This window comes from Thunnus albacares, chromosome 1, assembly GCF_914725855.1.
Source record: "Thunnus albacares chromosome 1, fThuAlb1.1, whole genome shotgun sequence".
Lineage (NCBI taxonomy): Eukaryota > Metazoa > Chordata > Actinopteri > Scombriformes > Scombridae > Thunnus > Thunnus albacares.
Window position 1 is genome coordinate 9,346,744 of NC_058106.1, and position 20,438 is coordinate 9,367,181.

Genomic DNA, 20,438 nt, shown 5'->3' on the forward strand with positions numbered 1-20,438 from the left:
ACAAAAAGGTAGAGGCTTGATGTGTTCAAAGATGGGTAAATGGGCAAATAGTTAATGTTAGGGCATATCTTGCAGCCACAACCCTATCAAAAAACATAACATCTCTTTCAGCATCACCTTTTGAGGATTCCCAAACAGATATACCCCTCCCTTTGTGCTCCTTCAGAAACTCCGCCCCCCAAATTCATGGATGCGCATTGCCAAGGCAATGACCAAAAGACAAATATGGCGGAATCAGTAGCAATGGATGTATTATAAGAGCTGGATACCAGGCTGAAAATGGCACCCATTCAGTCCAATAAGAACTGCTCGGCTGGTGCATACGCCAAAAAAAGTTTCTAGCTTCCAGGTTTGCTTCCGCGTTGTGTGGCCCACTGAGGCACAGTGGTGTTACCCTGCTGGCCCCGCCCGCTAGTTCCAGACCGGCCCATAAACTTTACATTGTGATGATGTCACATTTTTTTCCTTCCTTTTTGATCCTTCATGGATCAAAAATTCATAATAGAAAGAGTCATAATTGACCTTGTTTGCAGTTTGAGGTTTCTGTCAACAGTTTTACAGATGCCTCTTTTAAAATGGTAAGGGGGATTTTTTGCTGCAATACCACAAGTGACCACTGGGAAAAATTATCTGCAAGGCTGAGCAGCAGAGCCTTATCCAGCTTTTATAATACATCCACAGTCAATTGTTGAGTCACTTTATCGAGTGGAAAAAAAAACTGTCTCATGTGAGCACAACAGTCCATCCACACTCTCCACCTCTCTGTAGCCTCCCTATTTCTCACTCAACCTGTGTTCAGCATCTCTGTCCACAGAAGCAGTCGTCTGTCAGCTGCAGCTCCTGAGGAGCTGAGAGGACAGCAGCCAGACAATCTGCCTTCACCAGGCTGACTGACTGCAGAAATTTACTGAACCAAAATAGTTTTCATGTCGGCTCCACAGCAAGAAATTGACAGTGACTGTATTTATTGATTCATTGATATGGTTAATAAGTTCAAATCACATAAACAGTGCGATATTTGTGTGATTTAAACAGCTGCCTGCTCAGATTACGCTTCACTAAACGCGTCAGAAACAGACTTGGAGCGTAAAAAAATGTGGGGGGGTCTCCATGAGACTGTCTCGTATTCAGTGTGGATTGATACATTTAATAAAATGGAAGCGTATCTGTTCTGTAAGAAAACACTTTCCCCCACCCTTCAATGGGTGCTGTGTATGAACACTGGATTTTTTTTCAACGCACACAGAATGGACAGCTAGCAGACCATGAGGATATATTCGCTGAATTTGACAAAAAGTGTATTGAACAATCTTTCTCCAAAATCATTGACTCTACCTTTTAGAGGGATGCTGTGAGCATTTATGCAAGAGGCACAGCAGTGTAACTTCATTGATTATTTAAATCTCCAGACACGCAAACAGGGTCGGTCAGGATCTAATGGTAATTAATGTTCTGTGTTCTTCTACACATCCAAAAAGGTCAGCTGTTACACACACAATCCAGGTTCATACAGTGAAATTGTCTGGCGTAGCCATCCTCCTGATAAATCCTGAGCTCTATCAGAGCGGTCTAAAAATGTTATTTTAGAAGCTAAAAGTTTAATTTTGTTTTGCCTAGAGAGTTTCCTCTGTCTTGTCAAGTTTATAACTACAGTTTTTAGTTTTACTGCTTAAATGTTGCATGATATTTACTGTAGTGACATTACTGCACGCATAGAAATGTTTACAATTACTGAGAGCAGCCTCTCTAATCTTTAAAGTAATACAATACAATACATTATAAAGAAATCACCTGGAAAGCTTGCGCTGCTCAACATCATTTAAAAAGCATTATAGCCTACAGGGACCAGTAGTGGTGGAGTGTAATGTCCATAGCAAGTGGTTACATCGCGTTCATGTTCTGATGGGCTGCTGGAGACGATTCTAACCACCATGTGTCAACTGGGTCCATGAGCTGCGCGTCTCACGCCTGGTTCTTTTCCCCACTCATGCACTTACACACAGGGTCTATTTTTGCCGGACCGGCTTGCATACAATATAAAAAATAAATTATTACGACAACACAGATTGGCCTATAGGTTGCCAGCCATCTGGAGTCAGGGATGCAGCACCTTAGGGTGGGGATGCTGCAGCACCCCTACTTCTTCTAAGACTTAAAATACATGTAGGAATTATTATACATGACTTAAGTATACAGTGAGTATGTTTTGCTATTTAGTTGGATGGTGAAGAAACCATTCTGAATATGTCACAAAAAATATAAAATATAATAATATATAATAATAAATAATAATATAAAAAATAACTTAAAAGTAATGTCAGACTGTTTCTGCTACCGAAGCAAAGAGTGGAAAAGTAGTTAATGACTGATGGGGTCTGTTTGACCCAAATGTTGCATTTATAATCATTGGAGCCAATTAACAGCGTGTGGATTATTTTTTTAATACAAGACAATCTTTCGTTTTTATTTCCAATTATCATCAAACAGTTATCTCATGTTATTCTGAGCTGCAATGATGGAATCAGAGTGTAAAATCATCCACACTGTCAGCTGTCACTCCAGGGATAAAATCAACTTTTGCACAATTAAAATGCATCTAAAAAAAATGTTTAGTGTTGTAAAAAAAAGGCTTTAGTAACTACCAGCAGATGTTGTACAGCAAGATCAGAGAAATTGGCAAAAAATTAATAAAACCATTTTTACTGATCATTTCACAATGATCTTACAGACACAAGTGGGGTATTGATCTTGTCATTGCTCTCTCTGCAAGAAATGGAATTAGCATATTTCCTAAAGTGTTGATCTATTCCTTTAAACAACTTTAGACAAAACATTTGAATGCATCTGCAAAATGTTAAATTTCATGTTACGTTTTTCAAAATTAGATAGCTATTATGTATAAGATTTGAAGAAATGTTCTTACTTTAGCGCCATCCAGTGATGGTATCAAGAATGACACCATGGCAGACAGCGACAAAGAGAGAATCTCTTTGTAGCTTTAAATTCTGATGAATTGATACCCAAACCACAGGAGCAGATGGGTGTAAAGCAATATGGAAGTGTTAGTCCTCTTGATCGTGGACACTTTAATGACAGTATGTGAAAAAAGGGGGGGAGCATTTGCTTTTGCTACTCACATTTTTCCAGCTGGTCTGTGGATTCTAATTGGCAACATCCTCACAAGTCCAGCTCTTTAATCTAAAAGCCATGAACAGACCAAATATATCATAGTCGAGTTAATTTCATCTACCATCATCATGCTCCGCCAGCATGATGAAGTGTAAGGCACAGTGCCAGAACAACTGCATCTGCAGTAAGTCCTAACTGGAGATGGTATTTCACTAAGACAAATGAACACAGACACAGAGAACTGGGAACCCCCAAATTGAAGACTAACCACAATAAAGATTGACCGAGATTGATCCTTTTTTTCTTAAACATAAAAGCATTTGCATTTTTTTATGATTTCTTTTAGTACATTGAGTTCCTAATCTAAACAAAGCCAATCAGACTAGCACAGGTGATATTTTCTTATGTTTTTCTTGTTGCAAGTTGACTTTTTCTTACACTTTTGTAAATGTTGAGACCTGAAAAATAAATAAGCAGCAGGAGATCCGCTGGAAGGCTGGTGCTGATTTAGAAGCTCCTGAAGTCCTGAAGAGGTATGGGTACTAAAAAGTATGACTATTTAATACAAGAGTCACTTTAACATCAGCTGCTGAAGCTGTGTATCAAGATTTACCTAGTTTCATTCGATAATGAACACAATATAAGGAAACATTGTAATATTACTGTATAAGGAAAACAGCACGGTTGGTGAAATACACAATTACATAATATACTTTGTATCAACTTGTCTTTACATTTGGTCTGTGCTTTTTCTTTATATGATTTGGTAAGACATCCATGACCAGTAGATGTTGTGGAAAATGTAAATGTGAATTTTCATTTCAGTTATTGTAAATGTACAGACTTTGCTCGATTTAAAAATGGACATTGACACAAATTGAAAGGCAAGATTTTGATATGCACACTTGGAGGAAATGCAATTTTACCAAGAGGGGGAAAATGTGGCTCAGTCAGAAAATCAAATAATACAGAACCCATTCCCGTTTCAATATCCTTCTCGATAAACATCAGTGGAAGACGCTTTCCAGACGGCATCTCATTCAATCAGGTGCTACCTCAGACCAGAAGCCGGGCATTAATTTACCTGGCTTTTTACTATTTATTTTGTCTTAATGTGTATCAAACAACATGCACAAGGAAAAACTTCGTCATCATGATTCATCTCTGCATTTTTTCACAAGAAGTGACTCTGTATCAGCTTATCCATGAAATCATGTCGATCAATTTAACAAACCCTCCTGAATTCTATGTGGATAAAAACGACAAAAAAAAAAAACACTTTTTCCCCATCCATTGTCTACTTTGCAATAAAATCCACTGTACTTATAGTAATAATAATAGAGATGCTCTTTACAGGAATATGTGCAGCTCCAATCCATCAACACAGAGAGCTGAGATGATACATGTGATGGTTGGCCCACCTTCATTAACCATGCATGTCGCATCCATGTCTTGTTTGATGGATAACTTCTTGGCACCTCAGTACATTTCACTGACGCACTTGACCTTTATCGATATGGCCCACTTCAATATACTGAGCAATGAAAGGCTCCATCAATTTAATGCATGATTGGTTTCGTCAAAAGCCTGCAGTAGACATGAGTGGAGATCTGTTTAGATTTATGTGGCCTGCACTAGCATGTTGCTAAATGAGTGAAATTAAATGAACTCATAAGATGAATAGAATGTTAAACAGGAGAAGATGAATAAAAGATTAGTGTTTACGCCCACAATAAATGCAGGTCAATGATTTAAACCCACGCTATTATTTAGACAAATGCTTATTTCCACTATGGACAATTTTGCTGTTCTAACTGAGGAGCCAATTCTCTTTATTTGACAAGTAAGTGTAAAGATATACCTTCTGTAGCATTTGCACATATTTGTGATTGGTGTGAGACTAAAAATACCTGGGATTCACCAGCCAGTAGCAATGGTGGATTTACAGTCATCTAGTGCAGAACATGAACACAGAGAGGTGTAGTTCTGTTATAATTGGTTGGCTTTGATCTCTGAACTCTGCAGGAGACTGCTTATGATCCGTCCCCGGAGAAAAAACCTCCTCTGTGGGCCTTCGACTGATCCGAAACCTCCTGGTTCTCATCGTTTTCCAGAATCGAAGACAACACCCGGCAGCTCAGTCTGATGTAAGGATTTCACTGATATTTGAAGGTCAATATCTGTGTTTTTGGGCCTGAAGCTTCCAGAAGCTGATATTTCGCACCGGTATTTAATTTCTTTCCTGACTCTCCAAGGCAGGACATCCCTGCTAGAACCAAAAAGTTTCATCAGTTTTTTTCCTCCTAATGATATTTTCATTGGGAATTTTTCTCTGTTTTCAATTGAGGGTCTAGACAGTAGGACTGAATAATATGAGTGAAAATGTCACTTAATTTAAATCTTCCTGGCCCATATTAACCCTGGGTCTGTAGTTAGTCTATGTATAGCACTTTTGAACAAGATGTGTTTGTACAAAGCATAGGCCTAATCACAAATTTATCTTGTTTCTAGCTCCGCTGACAGTTGACAGCTCTGCACTTTAGCTGCTTAAGCTAATGTTGACGTTCAGCTTCACAGACTGATAGGACAGAGTGCTGCTCTGAATCCTGGAGGTCCTGTTTCAGAGTTTTTAAAGTGATAAGCTTAAAATAGTGTTATGAGGTGCTCAAAAGACAGAAAAACTCCCTCTATCAGCTGTCTGTCATTTACTCTTGACAACGAACAAGCTACCTGCTAACTACCTGTCTGAAAACACAATTTATTTGACTAAATCAAGAAGCGCCACTCTGTTGGTGGTTTTGCAAAAAATCACAGAAACCATGCGAAGCATAAATAGTAGCTAGAGACACCGGCTCTAGCTCTCTCTCTCTATATATATATATAAACACACACACACACACACACACACACACACACACACACACACATATATATATATATGAGTGTGTGTGTGTGTTGTTTTTTTTTTAACCATGACAAACATGATATGCCTGTAACAGTATACCTGGTAAAATTAACAGTTGCTGACTAAACCTTTCGCCTCTTACAGCTTGTAAAGACACTGTTAATTGTCTAAGTTTACTGCAACTCTTGCTTACACATTTTAATGCCCATATTTGTCCAGGTTAAAACTAACCACAAGACCAGAGTTAGATCTTTTACTTGCCTTTGTTGTCTGACCCGTGAGAAGTGAGAAAACCCAGGTATTCAATTTGAAATACGTGAAAAGCAAGTAAACGCTCACATTTTAGAAGCCCTAACAAGCAAATCATTTCAGAACAAATCAATTCTAGTTGAACTCCTTTTCCAAAGTATAGTATTAATTGTACAGTAGATAAGGACCCAAACAAACAACACCGTGTCTCTGATATCGACCACAGAAGTCGCTGATTGGTCGATATTGATATATTGGTCGATATAAACTGACAAGCCACCAGTTAATGTCACTTCTTCTGTGCTACTTGCTTCTGCTTTGGGGGATTGGTTTGCTGTCTGTAGCGGTACCCGAGGAAGACTCTGTCATTCATAGCCCAACTGTTTGTTTTTTGACCTTTGCATTCGTTGTATCCCTCTGTCCTTTGGTTGGCTTTTCGAGCAGAGCCGTGTCCTCAGAGGCGAGGCAAGGAGGATGAGATGAAAGATTCATACTGGCACACGCGGTACGCAAGAGAGGTAGAGGGAGATGTCCACCAGAGAGAGTTAATTAGGATCTCCCTTTCCCAGGCAATCACTCTGCTCTTGACATTTCATCTCACTCTTTCCTGAACAAATCTCCCTACGACTGGAGGAGACAGGCAGAGAGAGAGAGGCAGAGAGACAGAGAGAAAAAGCTTGACCTTGGTTAGGTGTTGTGATGCATTGCTGGTTTTAGTCCACATCAGTCTGCCTGCCCATGATAACGTTCAACATGAAACAGTGCAATAATCCCACAGCTCTCCAAGCAACCTGTCTCTAACATCCTGCCTCCTTTCACTCAAAAGGAAGAGCCCTTTCTTTTGTCCTCCCTGCTGCAAATCCACTATTTTGTTGAAGAAGCACACCTATTAATGTACCACAGACTCGTTTCAGAGGGCCCAGGGTTTTCCTGCTGCAAAATTAAAATGGTGAAAAAGAAAAACACATTCATACGCAAATCAGTCCCGGTGGTGAGGTTAGAGAGAGTGCAGTTATACAATAGAAGAACAAAACAGGCCATCAACACTTCTGATTTTTTTTCTTCTCATGACAATAGCAATAGGAAACATAATCATGGCTCAGCTAAATGGAAAACCTTCAATGTTCAATGTGAAAGAGATAGATCTGATGATCAAACCATAACAAGAGAAAGGGTTGGTCTGAGAGAGGCAGAGAGAGAGAGAGAGAATGTTCCTGAAGAGGTAAAATGTGTTTATTGTCTCCATCTCCCTGTCTGTCATTTGAAATTGGAGAAAGCAGACTGTATTATTGGACACCAGTGCCAGTCTCAGCCAATGATCTGGCTCCGTGATAGATCTGTTTAATGCACACTTTCTAGCTGGCAATCCCCCGCCGAGGATTTTTCAGAAAGCTGACAGAGTGGTTATAGGTAACCTGCTCGCAGAGAAAGAGCAAAATTACCGTTCTGAAATGACTTCAACCCAAAGCTCAAAGAGGCAGCATGTCTCAAAGTCCCTAGAACCTTTTTGGCTGGGCTGAAATAGTTGAATGATTTTCTTTACCTCTCGAAGATTTCATCATGATAGGAAAAAAAAGAAAAAAGACAAGTGGGAATATTTGTGACAAAAGACAAAATAAGGTAGAAATGTGACTCACTGCTGGCCTTGTGACACTGGTATTTTACAGTCATTGATTCCTGCTCTTGTGTAGTCACACATAGGGGAGAACGGGGTAAATAGAGCCAGTGGGTAAAATGAGCCAACCCCTTTATCTAGGTAACCATAAGCAAAAGTAATCATGTGACCACAAATTCAGAAAGAATAGTTCACATTACTCAATCCATCTTGGACTCAAGCACATAGAGAGAGTGGTCAGCAAAACAGAGCTAAAAAAAAAGATTTTCGTCATGCCAAGTGAATTCATCATGTCACTAAAGTTATCAGTCTTGTATCTTAATTAAAACAGATAAGTTTTGGACATCATTAGATGTTAATTTGTCACTGTAAGCTGCAAAACAAGGTCATAAACTTAGCATAACTGTGGATCTGAGCCACTGTGTGAAACAGTTTTGTCAAAATGGAGGTTGTGGGGTAAAACGTGCCAGTGATGTTGGGGCAAGTTGAGTCAATGACTCAATTTACCCTCCAAAATTATTTTCTGACATTCTAGAGACTAGAGACACTGTTCATGTTTGATCCCTGTTACAAATGCTACAATGTTGATGGATAAATACCTAATTGTTGACTAATGTTAAATTTAAGCCACAAACAAACATGCTGTACATACAGACAGGTGACAAATTAAAGGAAAAGCCAACATAAAGTGTCTTAGTAAGTGTTGGGCCACCACGTGCCACTAGAACAGCTTCAATCCCCCTTGGCACTGATTCTACAAGTCTCTGGACTCTTCTGGAGGGATGAACACCATTCTTCTAACAGATATTTCCTCATTTGGTGTTTTGATGATGGTGGTGGAGAGCGCTGTCTAACACCTCAGTCCAAAATCTGCCCTAGGTGTTCAATTGGGTTGAGATCTGGTGACTGTGAGGGCCATAGCATATGATTCACATCATTTTCATACTCATCAAACCATTCAGTGACCCCTCGTGTCCTGTGAATTGGGGCATTGTCATCCTGGAAGAGACCACTCCCATCAGGATAGAAATGTTTCATCATAGGATAAAGTTGATCAGTCAGAACATCTTTGTATTGATTTGCAGTGACCCTTCCCTCTAAGGGGACTAGTGGACCCAAACCATGCCAGCAAAATGTCCCCCACAGCATAACAGAGCCCCCAGACCCTCTCACTGTATGGGTCAAGCATTCAGGCCTGTACCAGTTTTTTCTTTAATTTGTCACCCGTCTGTATACACAAAAGCACCTTTACACACACATTCTTTCTGTAGCTAACACACAAAGATCACAATTTTAATCTTTACTGAAAATGTTTAGGTAACATGTTGAACAACAAAACACAAACATATGATTTTACTTAAAAGTATGAGTTTTTGCCTTTGTTAAATTGATGGCATTAATAAAGTTCAAAATTGTTTTTAATTTTACAATTAATTTGTTTGATTTAGTGTAATTTTTATATCAGTATATAATGGTAGCACTATTTACCCCATTCCCATGCTCATTTTACCCCTACCCTAGGGTAAGTTGTGCCATTGGACTAACTTTTTTTGATGGCTCATTGTTCTTAAACCATAATAATTAGATAACTTGTTTTAATTTCCATGGGTACACAAAAACCTGAGGTATATATAGTAACTATTATTTGAAACAAATACACTTTCATTTTGCAGTAAAATCATCATATGTAGAAAGTGGCTCATGTTACCCGGTTCTCCCCTACAGAAATTTTCTATTGCAGACTGGCTGAACACAAGTGTGACATTACTCTATACTGTCTTTAACTGTATATTAAAGAAAGGATGTATGGACTACGCTGTTTTGAACACAAATGCATGTTGTCCTCATCTCAGTATTCACACGTAGTAATAATGACTCAATCCTCCATTTTAAGGTTCGTCACAACAGTGCACGCTTCTTTTACCACAGCCATCACCTGATGATTACTGCTGTGAGCCATAGGTCACATGACAAAAGATCTGAGGGGTCATCCAATCAGTGAGGGGTATGCAGCAGCCCTTGGCAAAAGGTGGCTATATTATATTAATTTGCTCATTAAAACCTTTGTATGGGTGTAGGTCAGCCGGGTTCTGACAGGTGTCGGTGAGATGAATGACTCTGTTGCAAACACTTCGAACCTCCCCACCCTGTGAGGGTAACCGCTGCCAGTAGGAGCAGTAGTCATGGAAATGAGGGTCACTAACCCTGCCATGCTTAATTCATAAATCTGCTGCTGTGACCGCTGATGAATGCGATGTATTTAGCCACAGAGTTTTATAAACCATTTGTTGTTTTTGACAAAAGCAATAATACTTTCAGTGAAATGATCAGAGTTACATTTCAGGTTCTGTGTGTAACATATCACATCAGCTTTGACGAAAAGTCTGTTATGATACAACAATTTTTATTAATCTTTTTATAGCATATAATAATGTACAGATGTCAGATTGGTTTACTTTACTTTTTATGCACTTATTGCAAGCACAAACCAGAGGAGAAAATGTCTATCTTGATGTCTAAGCTGGCAGTAATGGTACCACAAAATAGGTTTTGGCTATCTTGGTTCTCATTTTACATGTTATGGTGCAGCAGAAATCATGATAAGTAGTTAATGAGGGCCTACAGGATTCACACGTACAGCATATGGTGGCTTTAATGCACATTAAAAAATGAGGCAAAACAAACAATGCCCTTGATATTTAAAATTTGCAGTTTTTAGTGCCAAATCATTTCACCTTTCTGTTGTTAAATTCTTTGTATCTGCTGAAGTGGAATCTTTGTCAGAAGGATGTATGATCACAATACATACAGCACCAACTGAAGGTTGGTGATATCAGATCAAGTGTGTATAGTAATGAGGAGCAGCAGCTTTAAGTTTTCAGAAATAAACAATGTTAAAGAAATATTTTGACATTTGGGGAATCACACTTATTTGCTTTTTAGCTGAAGTTCGATGAGAAGATTGATACCAATCTCATGTTTGTACGCTAAATGTGAAGCCACAGCCTGTTAGCTTAGCACAAAGATGGGAAATGGGGTAACAGCTAGCCTGGCTCTGTCCAAATTCAATCAACTCTGCCTTGGTTGGGCACGATAATCTTGGAGTCTAAGCTCCTTGAGGCTCCAGGAAGATATTGTGATCGAGCAAGGAGTAGTCCAGCACATAACCCTTTGTAAAACCACAGTATGTCGCTCTTAAAGTACAGTTTTTGTACAGATTTAACTACATATAACGTAGCAAATAAAGAGCTTAAGAAGGCTAATATTTTTACCTCTGGACATAGCCAGGTTATCTTGTTTCCAGTCTACGCTAAGCTAATCTTACTGACTGCTGGCCACCTCAAATAAGGTTTAATTTCTTTCTTGGCTACTTAAGTTTTGGTCATATTAAATAACAATAGAAATGGATTGACAGTGTCATGTGATATTAAACAAAGAACAACAGTGGCATTGCAGCTGAAGGCTATTGCTAACAAGATGTGTTTTTAGTTTTGTTGAACTATCTAAGTACTTTATTTTTTCCACATTCTGTACACACTTAAATTCTTCTGTTTACCTTAGCTCCGGGGCTTTAAAGTCATCGAAACCAAGTGTACAGTAGATCTTGTGGAAGCTCTTCTGAGACCAACTCAGTTTGTTGCATGTGTTGATTCAGGGTGTTTGACTGGCAGGAACACAATGAAACGTGTTAAAGGACAAGGGAGAGTAGTCAGAATCAAAATGCCTCCCTCTGCTTTACCAATCTTTGAAAAACTTGTATTGTTTATAAGTCATTATGAACAAGTCATGCCTGAAATCAATCTAAGACAATCTATCTCTGCATAACTGAGGTGCTCATCTTTGGTTGACATTATATCTATCTCTTATAATTAAAGTGGTTGAGTGGGAGAGTAGAATACACTTTATAAAACAGATAGTTCCAGTCCTTGATTATGATTGGCTGAGCCATGTTTGAAGCTGTTGTAAAATACTCTATAAACACACACCTGTGCATTACAACAGTATTACTGTGTCAAACAAATTGTTTCAAAATGTCAGATTTTGTTGTTAATTTTGATTTACTGGGTGGGATAAGCCTGGATGAGTGTGGAAAAGAGATGGACAGGATGGAGGAGGAAGGTAAAAAAGAAAGGAGACAGGCTGAAATTGATGAGACATTGAAGAGCTGGAAAAGTCAGGACCATTAAACAGACGATGTGGTCCATTCACTGTTTTCAGAGCTGGTGTGCCCAAAAAGATCTGGCTATTGATTTTAAATCAATCACCAAAATGGAGCTAAACCAGGCTCTCCGTCAGTTTTATGCCACTGTGAAAAACAGGAAAGGTGAACCCTATGGTTTCAACAGTTTTGTTAGCTTACGTGTGGGGCTTAACCAGTACATCAATGATCCACTGATCAGCTGATCCTGGTGTCTGTTGAAACATCCTGAGTTTATCACTAGTAACAACGTTTTCATTGGAGTTGTGAAAAAACTTCACTGAGAAGGACGTGACATGACATCCCACCACCAAGCATTAATGAAGACAGACTTTCAGAAAATCAAGCACTCTAAGGCACTGAATCCAAACACACCTGAGGTTCTTGTCAACAAAGTCTGGTTTGATGTGCAGCTGCATATGGGACGCAGAGCTAAAGAGGGCAACTGCCAACTGAAGCCCTCATCATTTCTCATCCGCCAGGATGAAAACGGTCAGAAATATGCAAAGCTGTCATTCAACAAATGCACAAAAAACCACAAAGATTCCGGCAAAAGAAACAAAGAGAGCCTACAGGGATTTATGTTTGAGTAGCCACGAAACCCACTGTGTCCTGTCACTTCATTGGAGAAATACCTCTCGTTGCTGCCACCCAATCCCCCAGCCTTTTATCTCCATCCAAAGTGGACAAACCTCACCGTCCATATATGGTAAGTTAATGATGTAACTTTTTTTGTTACAGTGTAGCTTAGTTACTTTACACTGTAACAAAAGTGATATGGCTGGCAACAGCTATGGGGGAAAGTGAGCATGAGGGCCTTTACACACTGGAGGCGTTTTGTTTGTGTGATTAATTCGCACGTCAATATGTTTTTTTGAACTGTGGTTTTTGTCATGACTACTTTCACACAGCGCGAATATTACACATCTCTGTCCACAGAAGCAGCCGCCTGTCAGTTGCAGTTGCTGGGGAGCTGAGAGGACGGCGGCCAGGCAAACTGCTTTCACTGGCCTGACTGACAGCAGCATGAGCTGCCACAAATTCGTATCGCTGCTGGTGTGAATAGTTTTGATGCAAACTTTTCGCAGGCAAGTATTTCACATTTTCGTATCGTTTATTCGTCATGTTCCTGGTGTGCAAAGGCTTTAATAGTTGTCGATGGTAGATACATATGTGGTTATAATGTAACTGCAACATGATGGGTCTTTCTCCTAATGTTAGGTATACTGGAGAACCCATGGGGTGAACTTATTTGGCTACATGTTGCCACGGATTTGTAAAGCAGCCGGCACTGAGACAATCTACACCAACTACTGCTTGCGAAGCACCACTGTACAGAAACTCTGATGCTGGCCTAGAGGCAAGAGAAATTATGTCAGTGACAGGGCATAAATGTGAATCATCCCTGCAATCTTACTGGTGCTCAAACTACAGTGACAGAAGATGCTGGAGCAATATTCTTGCTTCTAGCACTGCACAATTAAAACGCACCCGTCCAGAGTCAAACACCCCTGTACCAGCAAAGAAGAGTGCTAACACAATTGAACACTATTTCAACAATTGCACAATTAATGGCAATATGTAGATGAATGTTAATAATCAACCCATCTTTAAGCATGCTTTTCACTGTGTCTGTGTGCTGCTGTATCTGTGTGTTGTTTGGCAACCATTCTGCCAAATGTCGGTGAAGAACTACATTACTTGGTGGAAGAGGGATTATTTGTTATCAATACAACTTTGCATTTTTTGTTTCTGTGCATTTATTTTATGAAACCTTGCCGGGTATATGTAGCAACCATTTTATAGGAGCAATGACCGTGGCCGTTGTTAGGCCTGGCAATGCCCCTTGGCTGTTCTAAAATCACTGTAAACCACGGCCTCTTAGGGTTTATTGCTTTATTATTTCTACATCATGAGCATAACAATAATAAGGGACTTAATTTCATTATCACATTTTCCATTATTGTTTGGGCACTATGGCCTTTGAATGGTCATGTGAGTGGAAGTTCCAGGAAAAGTGAATGAAAAAAAGAAAGTTGAACTACTGAGTAAGGTAGGAGTTACTCTACCCTGATAAGGGCAGAGTCAGTAGAAGAAGATAGGGGATATGATTCAGGGGGAAGAGGGGCACAAGGTCAATGTGATTTTACACAGCCAAGAGAAGATCAGATGTTTGCAAACCAAGAGCTCCTAATCAGGTCCTTTAAGGTAAGCATTTATGCAATGTTGAAAGAGAGGAAATATGGTGGTTATATTTTAATATTGGGTTCAACTGAAAGTAATGACTATTTTCTCTCAACACAATTAAATCGAGTTTTTTTATAAAATCCCTCAATTAAAGATCCCATTCTTTTTGATGCCACTTTCTCACCATTTATTTAGTCTCCAGATTTAACCGCTCTTTCATCAACACACAATGGATTATTTTCAGCCATAAAGCTCAGATATTGATAAGGCATCAAACGTTTGTCCAGAGACATTTCAAACAATCCCAATCTTGAAAGAGACGAATTATTATTATCAGCTCGCCTGCAATTAATTAGGATGTCATTTGTAGCGAAATTAACTCAAAGAGAAATAACTGACACATTATAAAACGAGCTAATTGTCTCAGATAATGCTTGGCTTGGTACATGTATATTTTCCTCTTTTCTTACTGCCTTTTATATCTTTCCCCAGAGCAGTTAGTGTGTCCATCAACAGTCGTGTTCTGGTGGAGTGTCTTCGAGCAAAGCATTGAGTCCCTGTCAGCTCGCTTTTTGTAAGCTCATGCATTTTTTACTGCTCCCTCTGTTAATATGAATCTCACCCAGTCCCAGCAAAGAGTCTGGTGGCTTGGCAGCTGTTTGTTTTGTTAAGTCAGCAGAGTCCCTATCTTTCCTAATAACCTGAAAAATCATTGTGATGTCCCATTCTCCCCTAAATTACATCTCATTCCCCTTGTCCTCTTCCTGTACTCGAATCTAATCATAATCCTGTCTTGTTTACCAAGAAAATATCCTTTCTTCTTTCTGGATATTATGTGTGCCGTGAACATATGTAGTATATTAGGACATTCACTGTACTTGGGAGGCCTATCCTAAGGGCATTTTCAAACTGTTGATTTGCTTGAGTCGTTAAACTTGTAAAGTTTAACCCTTGGTGTCTTGTCACTCAAAAAATAATTCAAGTGAACCAATCCAGTTCAGATCTCAATTCATTTCTCCAGTTAGCTATTTGTGTTGATTTCACTTATCCACATCTCAGTATGCACAGGAGCTGTTTCACTTAAACTTGCAGAGAACATCTTGTACTTGGGTTAGATTGCGGTCGGATCACGTTCCCATCACAAACAAACCGCTCCAGAATTCATTTGGGACTAGACCAAGGCCACTTCCTCAAAGTGTCTTGTTAAAGTTGTTTTGGTCCTCACACAAGTATGATTACTGTGTTCAGAAATGCCCAAATGAATCGCACCAAGGGGAAAAAGGAACTGGAGTCTGATTCAACCCAACTAAACAAGGCAGGTTTGAGAATGCCCAAGTCTGCAGCCACATTAATAGTGGTTTTCTATGGGCTGTACTGAGGCAATGTGGTGCTTTAAGCTCTTAACGTCAGCATGCTAACATGCTCACAATAAAAATGCTAACATAGTGATGTTTAGCAAGTATAATCTTTACCATCTTAGTTTAGTTTGTTAGCATGCTACCGTTTGCTAAATAGCTGTTAACACGAAGTACAGCTGAAGCTGAGGAGAATGTCATTAGTTTTGCACTTATTGGGTCATAAACCAAAATACTGGATAAACTGAAATGACGTGATGAAAAGTTAAAGGTAACCTATTGTTCTTTTCCATATCATTTCCAATCATATTTATATGTTACAATGTTGGATGTTCATATCAAACCAAAGTGGTTTGGCCAAAGTGTCCAATAATAAGGTAAACATATGTAGAAGTAATCCCTGTATGCAAAAAGCACTGGCATCAGACTGCTTTGAACACTTGGTTTCCAACACTTTTTTATACTTTCAGCCTGAGCCAACATCAGTTCATGACGGATTTCTTTATATGGTCATCTGCTCCATACACACAGCATGCAAGTTCACTGCTATGCTTACATTATGGCACTTCTCCATTGTTTTGGGAGTAGTCACGCCGAGCCATGACTTGAGTCGAGTTGGCACACTGTGAGTGTTCTTCCATTACACAGCAGGCAAAGTAAAATAAGTAGTTTACCTGTTGGAGGTGTGCTGGTCATCTGCAGTTCTTCATCAAACATCATCATCATCACTGTGGCTGTTTCTGCTTGTACTATTCCTCCTTGCATTATTTCTAACTGATCCACTGAACAAATAGCTCCAAATAACTCCATATATTATTGCGTCGGACTGTTTTTATTGCTGCTAATGAAGTTCTGCTAATTCGATGAGGAACACGTTTCATTTCCTGTAAATTCCTCACAATAAAAGTTTCCTGTTATTCAGTCGCTTAAAAGCTTTCAATATGAAGCAGTAAAGCAGGAAATGCTGGGTTTGCATCAGCGGTAACTTAACACAGCTCTAATATGGCTGCCCCTCAGCAGACTTCTGGAAAGCTGACCAATCAGAACAGAGTGGGCTCTTCGGGAGGGTCGCCTTAAAGAGACAGGAGCTAAAACTGCCTGTTAGAGACAGAGGCTGAACTGAGGGGCTGCATAAAGGGCCAGTATAAGATAAATAAGGAGTTTTTTTAACTGTGAATTATACAAAGCTACTCTAGTGGAGTCCCAGAATAAAAATATAGTGCTGGGAATGAGCATAATAGGTCCCCTTTAAGGGGTTACCAAAGTAATCTTGACAGGGAGATGGACATCTATGCCAAATTTCATGGCATTCCACCAGATAATTGTTGAGACATTTCACACAAAATCATAGCTGTGAACCTCATGGTGGTGCTAGAGGAAAATTCAAGGCTCCATCAAAGTCATTGGGATTCATCCTCTGAGAACCATGAATCACTGTACAAAATTTTGTGGTAAGTGAAGATCACCAGAGTCATTAGGATTCATCCTCTGGGCACCATGACCAGATGTGCAATGCAACCTGTAATTGTGGATAAATCGTACTAAAAAACAAAATTATTGAGCTCATGTTGACACTAAAGGAAAAGTCAGGACATCACCACAGTCAACTACATAGTAGGCTTTATTGTCTGGAGACAATGAATGCGTGTACAAAATTTAAATCCATCCAATAGATATTTCAGTATTGACCAAAGGGGTGGACTGACTGATCTACTGACATTGTTATTCCCAGAGCAGAGCACATCAAATTTCCTTAAAATTTTCTGTCAAAGTGTCCTTGAGCAAGGCATTGTCATCTCCAGTTCATTCAAGTTGTTTCTAATGATTGTGTCAGGTACAGTAAATGTTCCTCTTCGTTTAAAAAAAATATCCCTAATCATAATAGTCTTATTTTCCTTCCCACACAGTATCACTGCATACCAAAAAGCTTCCTCCAATTTCGAATGATAATTTAGCACTATACCACGCCCTAATGATTATTGATGTGTATTATCATTGAATGAAATGTGCTTAGTGTGCTTGAAATTGAATTGGAAGGCGTACATTTGCTTTGACGCTGTAGGGCATATACCAAGATTCATTAGACGCGCTTCTTAGATAAAAACGTAAACTCTTCCGCTGCAGATTCAACTCCCTCTGGCTGATAGAGAGCCTTATTAAGAAAATATTGTCTGACTTGTTCCTTTGCTCCACTGTACAATTATTTCGACGAATGTAAGAAACAAAACACACAACAATGAATGTTTAGAATAGCTTCAAGTCAGAGAATTCAGTTTGAAGACATTGTCTTGAACTCTTACTATTGGATGCTTGTAATATCTAGAAATTGAAAGTCACTCATTCATCAAGAGTGTCAGATTAATCATTGAAAGAGACAAATTTTACATTAATCACCTATTTTGTCATAAACTTAGATTAAGTAAAAAAAAAAAAAAAAAAAAGGATTTTTCATTAAGTAGGAATACATTATCATTGTGTGAATGTTGCAAATGAGTAACCATGAACAACAAGCTTTTATCACAGAAATGCTTCTTCTGTTTCTGCTTCTTTGCCTGCTGTTTACAATTTATAACAGTCAATTTTAATCCGTTATAATGAATAAGATACGATAATGGTAGATGGTGTGGTTTTGTTGTAAATTAAATATTTATCACTTTGCCCTCTGCCAACTTTTTCTTGTACAACATTATTGAACACACGCAGGCACGCGCACACACACAATCACACAAAATATTATTCAGTATTTCAATGTTGTCTCTCCTAAGTATGGTGGCCCTGTAAGACAAACACACAAACTAAAACATTAGGAAGAAATGCAACAAATACTACAACACATACAAAAGTGAAAACACAAAAAAGAAAAAATGGCCTCCAAAATAAGAAACGGCGGCAAATGGCAAAACAAATACAAAAGGAGACACTACAAAAATAAAAAATAGAAATAAACCACAAGTGCCTGAAAGTGATGATCTCTTTGCTCTCACAGTGGCAAAGACATTTGTAGTGGTTTGAGCATTTGTTGTTGAGTGTTGTTGACAATCACTCAACGCCTAAGCAAACTACTAAACTTACCTTATAGGTAAGACTTAGACCTACATTAACTGATTTTATAGTCAGAAAAACGCTGTAAACACAACATTAACATGTTATGACCTCATAAAGTTGATATTGCAAACATTTATTTACCATTTCAGCAGACATGGAGCAACTTTAGCGTTTATTTGGAGTCTGGCCATGTCTGGCCACCTAGCTCTAGTCTGGTCTCCACCTGAGGTGAGAGTTAACCAAAGAAGTAAAAATACACAATATGTAATTTCTGCCGCTATGGGGTCTCTCAGTAAAAACAATAACAAAAGACTGGTCATGCTGGTTGTCTACAGCTCTTCATAAAACATCATCATCACTTTGGCTGTTTCTGCTTGTAATATTCCTCCCTGCGTTATTTCTAACTGATCAAACAGCAACTGAACAACTGAACAAATAGCTTAAAATATCTCCATGTGTTGTTGTTTCGACCATCTTTTTGACACTTCTAACAAAGGTCTGTTAATTCAGTGAGGAACGCGTTTCACTTCCTATAAGTTCTTCACAATAAAAGTCTCCCATTATTTGGTCATTTAAAAGCTTTTAATTTGAAGCAGTAGAGCAGGAATTGTTCGGTTTGCATTGACGGTAAAGTTACACAACATATGTAAAGTTGGCCAATCAGAAACTAAAAAAACTGGTAAAACACTGAGCAAAGCAGTTTCACATTAAAATTACACTAATGACTTGCTATTGGCAAGTCATTAGTGTTTTTTGTAACATTCTTCTCCGCTTTACTCTAGTTTAAATTCTATATTTTACCTACCACAGAGATCATTTAAATTCTATCTCAATGTTTCTTCTTAAAGTTTCACCAGTGTAAGGTGCATATGTAATAATGTAAAATGTGGCCAGATTTCCTGTGTACATAAGGCTCCAGTCCTTCTTCTGTCCTTCTGTTGCACCTTGTAGCACATCTACATCAGCATGCTCCTCTCTTGCTGTGTCTCTTGTTGACCTCTCATCATTTCTCCAATCCCAGGTGAAATGGAGCAGCTGACTAACACTGAAAGCTGTCAAGCTAAAGATGTTATCGCCTCTAATAGGGCTGTTTGCTTGGTAGGCAAACAACACATCATGTAACCACAATATAGTACAGAAACACACAATCCTGTAAGAACACATCGTGTTAAAATGTCTTCTTTTTCTTTTTAAAATCTTTATTTTTTCTCCCAATGAGAGCTCAGTGCAGCCTGACAACCTGGGCGTCAAATGGGAAGAGTGATCTACTCGCCACATGGACCCACGGTCTGCTTCCTCACTCTGGAGGTCAGGGGTCAAACAGATGGGCTTACCTCACAGACAAGGAGGTTCATATTTCATCCACAAAATCCTTACCCTATCCACCTTGCTTTTGTTTATGTGTTCACGTGACAGGTTCAAAATATTATTCGTGGTGACATGGACGTGTGCATCCCACAGCTTGCAGTACCTGTTTATTTGTAGCCTTAATACTCTTATTGTAGAGAGCCCTCCACAGCTGAGAGTGTGATATTATACAGAGTGAAGGGGGATCAATTTAAGAGAGGGCCAAGAAATAGGGCCAAGGCATACACACACAAATACTGCATGCATAATACATCTACAAACTGAGAATATATACATTTAAAATGCATGTATTTTCCATTACAAACAACCTGTTATTCAGTTATTCAATCAGTGTACAGACTCAACAGTACTCCATTCAGAAATGCCAATAATAATAATTTTTCTAAC